Genomic DNA, 4,281 nt, shown 5'->3' with positions numbered 1-4,281 from the left:
TGGCTGTGGAGTTAAGTCTGGGTTGTTTTCATTTTCTACTGCTTCTTCAGTCCCTTATTGACACTTTACAGGAGATGCTTATGAAGAAATTATTTGAGTCCATACTCTCAAGGTGATCAAGATTTTGATGCTGGATTTGCCTACATAGTATCATTAAGGTTGGAAAAGACCTTCAGATCTTTGAGTCTGATTCCCATCCTCATGAAAAAGCTGCACTTGCTTAGGAGATTTGATTTAAAAGGGTTTTGCTCTCTGTTGTTTAGATTTTATTTGGTTTGGTTTGATTTTTTTCAGTGAACACAGCATCTGCTTATGTCTTCAACACTAATAAGTATATTCCTGCTTGCATCTCTCCACTCTTTTCAGCTGCATGCTCATCCTTCTGATTTCATTGTGTGTTACGTTTTTCATGACTGAATCACACCAGCTCACACACTGCTTAGATGAAACACATCCTTTCTCCCTATGATTGCACAGATTTCAGTCAGATGCGTTAAAGTCCCCATCCAGTGCAAAGCACTCCATTTTATCTGGTGCTGGGATCTCTTGCAGGCACCACTTTTGGGATCCCAATGTCATTTTTCTCCCTTCAGGGCTTTCCTGAGGTCGGGAGAGGAAAAGGGTGTGCCTTTTGAAACCCGTTCTACCTTCCTGCCAAGGTCACCCTCCTGTAAGGTGATAAGAGCTTCTGGCTGTTGCCATTGTTATCCAGGACAGCTCTGAGTCTTGAGCACAAAGCTAGGTAAGATACAGGACGAAATGGCCTTTGTGCTGTTTCCTCTCCCCAAGGCACCCTGCACCAAAATCTGCTTCCACCACAAGCTGGAACCTTCTGCATGGACCCAATTATGCATAAATGAGTGGGGCTCAGTTACAAAACTGAGATTCCAAGCTGCTGCTAAACCCTCACATGCCAGAGTGTTAATATTTCATAATTAAGACTGTTACACAGGAATGATGTTGCTCTGTTATGTGCAATTTCCCCCATACATCAGCTTTTAGATGGCATTTTGCAGGAGCCTGGATGCTTTTGCAGGTTTTTCATCCAACTCTGTGGAAGAATTACTTATCTGTCATCTGTTAACATCTGCTTGAGAGCTAAAGAGCCAAGTCCTGGCATCACACCTAGAGATATTTGCTAGCTTGCAGCGGTTGCTTTCATATTTGTTGTTCGTTCTGCAACGACTCTCAAACGTTTCCCAGGCATATCTGGGCTAAAATTCTTCTAAGGCACTATGTAAAGAATCAAACAAGTTCTAACAGCCATCAAAATTAGCAATGATATTGGGCCAAGAATTTAAAATCACATCCTGTGCAAATTCCTTTTTAGAATTTAAAGGGGGAAAAAAATCAATCAATCAATCAATCAATCAATCATTTTTCGGTCCTGTTGCATACCTCATGCATAATACACAGTGTCAGTGATTTACTTCTTGTTTTGGCACAGCCACAGCTGAATGATAAAAGAGCTAATTTTGCACTGCTTTAAAAGCTGCTGTTGTCTTCATGATGAACCCTGCCTGGGCTTCATCAGGAGAGCGACATTGTTCATACACTTCTGGGAGTGAAAAATGTCCCTGCTTCCTCTCCAGGTTTATCTTATCTGCAGCATGAGAGACACTTCACACAAGGATCAGGAAGAGATGAATCTGAGCTGGGTTTGCTTGTTAAGGTGGCTGTTACCCAGTGTGGAGTAAAGCTATGGGATGGTTGATGGCATTGAAAGAAGTGGAGGGAATCGATAGACAAGGCTGATGTTTCCCTCGGGTCAGATGAGGACTGATGCCATACCTGGAGAAATGCTCAAAGAACAGGCTTTAAAAAATGTATTATTTAATTTAATTTAATTTGGTCTAATTTAATTTAATTTAATTTAATTTAATTTAATTTAATTTAATTTAATTTTTGTAGCCAGAAGTGGAATAATTTTCTTCTAGAGTAGAGAAGAATGGCAAAGAAAGAGCAGTGAGGACTACCAGATAGATCAAGAACCTGAGATACTTGGATGAAAGGCAGCAGAGCCACTGGAAGGCAGCAGAGGTAGGGAAAAAGCTCCTGACAGAAGTGCTTTAACACTTAACATTTTTATTACCTTTGCTCTATGGCCTCAATAAATACAGAAATAGCTGCAGACTCACTGCCTCTCTGTTCCATATTACATTGCTGGCATTCAAATGACATTAAAATATTTGATTGCAATAATAGACTCATGGAATAGTTTGGGTTGAAAGGCACCTTAAAGATTATCCAGTTCCAACCCCCTGCCATGGGCAGGGACACCTCCCACCAGCCCAGGCTGCTCAAGGACTCTTCCAACCCAGCTTTAAACACCTCCAGGGAGGGGGCATCCACAGCCTCCCTGGGCAACCTGTTCCACTGTCTCACCACCCTCACTGTCAACAATTTCTTCCTTATCTCCAGTCTAAATCTCCTCTCTTCCAGCTTCAATCCATTCTCACTTGTCTTGTCACTACAAGCCCTTGAAAAAAGTCCCTCCCCAGCTCTCCTTCAGGTAGCCCCCTTCAGTTACTGGAAGACCACTATAAAGTCTCCCTCTTCTCCAGACTGACAGGACCCAATAACAGGACTCTGGCATTGGCTAAGGCAACTTGTGGAGCCAGCTTTTCAATATTCTGTAGACAGATTTGTTCATCTGATTCAGTCTTATTGGCAATGTGGAGATCTCTAAGAGTATTCCCATGGCAGCTGCTGGTACCTCACCTGGCTCTGCTCGCCCTGGGACCAAAGCTGGAGGTACTGGTAACGGTTCAGATCCCCATGATGTCTTTTGTATTGTATTACTGTGTCTGTGACTATTATTTCCACGGTCCCCAGGAGGCTTGAGCAAGGATTAAAGCCCCACTTTTGTCCTGGCAAAAAGATATTTGGGAAGAAAACTCCTGTTGCAGAGAAGTTGTGTTTGAATGAGGAGCAAGGCTGTTTTCAGCACCAACAGGTGAGCATACTCAAATATCCTCTCACGAATACACTGTTGTTCAGCTCAAACAGGCATTTTTGCAGGCAAATAAAGAAACATCTATATTCACATCAGTATATGGAGATGTGGTCTGTCTCCTGCTTCTGAAAATTTGGCTCAGTGTACATGGAAGTGGAAAACAACAGCTGTGAAGGAGGGAGTTTGGAGTACAAATGAACACCAGACCCAGCTGTAGATTTGCATTCTTTGACATCTGGTGCTGATTAGACACTGGGGGATTCTGTGACAACATGAGACTTTATGCATCTGTCAGCTAAATCTAGCATTTCTCTGTTGGGACATTGGCATGGATGAGGTTTGTTCTCAGAGAGCTGGTTTCAGCCAAAACAAAATAAAGGAAGGGGATTGTATGTGATTTGGACTCTCGGTTTGCACACAGAGCTGGCAGGTTGCATGGAGCTTGCCATGGATTGTGCATCTTCTCTGCAAGGACTTGAAGACATCTTCCACAAAACTCCAACAGGTTTGATTTCAGAAGAGCTGCAGCTTGGGGCTCCACTCAAACCTTTTGGTGCACAATGAGACAGGTTGGGAGTGTGAGAGTGCACTAGGGTGTGTATGAATTCAGTTAAAGGAGACCAATATAGTTTTTTAAATGGATTTGCAACACTTCCATGAGATTATTGGAATTTATTTATTTAGAATAAACTTTATTTATTTATTTAGAATAAACCAAACCAGGTTGGAAGAGACCTTCAAGATCATTGTGTCCAACCCATCAACCAATCCAACCCACCCAAACAGCTAACCCATGGCACCAAGTACCCCATCAAGTCTCCTCCTGAACACCTCCAATCACAATAAACCCAGGGACTCAAGGAAAAGAAGGCTTGTGACCATATGACATAGTCATAGGATCACAGAATGGTGGGGACTGGAAAGGACCTCTGAAGATCATCCAGTTTGAGTCCACTGCTAAAGCAGGGCACCCACAGCAGGTTGCCCAGGATGAAAATGTCCAGGTGGGTTTGGAATCTCTCCAGAGAAGGAGACTCCATCAGCCTCTCTGGGCAGCCTGCTCCAGGGCTCCAGCATCCTCCCAGGAAAGAAGTTACTTTGAACTAAATTAATTCTGCCCTTACCTTTATCATTTTATCTCACTCCAGTGCAACTGAGGGCTCTTTCTTTTGAGGTGAGGAAAAGTCTTGTGCCTTATTCCAAGCCAGTTTGTACCACCATGGTTTCCATGCAAGGGAACATAGGTTTGAGCAGCAGAGACATCATTGCACATTGTAAATCTTCCTCTGCTCTCTTGTGGATCATCCCTGTGTATTGTTGGACAC

The 4,281-nt window shown here is 43.0% G+C and overlaps 1 long non-coding RNA gene across 1 annotated transcript; it reads left to right on the top strand.

Moving 5' to 3' along the window:
• The first annotated feature begins 618 nt into the window (after positions 1-618).
• On the top strand, positions 619-2,927 carry LOC137453364 (uncharacterized). Its single transcript, XR_010990345.1, has 3 exons — positions 619-742; positions 1,593-2,040; positions 2,836-2,927. It is a non-coding gene; the product is annotated as an uncharacterized lncRNA (long non-coding RNA).
• The last annotated feature ends 1,354 nt before the right edge of the window (positions 2,928-4,281 follow it).

The sequence above is a fragment of the Melanerpes formicivorus genome, unplaced genomic scaffold (assembly GCF_026170545.1).
Source record: "Melanerpes formicivorus ecotype bairdi unplaced genomic scaffold, bMelFor1.0.p_v2 SCAF_65, whole genome shotgun sequence".
Taxonomy (NCBI): Eukaryota; Metazoa; Chordata; class Aves; order Piciformes; family Picidae; genus Melanerpes; species Melanerpes formicivorus.
Note: the sequence above shows the minus strand (reverse complement) of the source record. Positions and strands in the feature narration are given on the sequence as shown.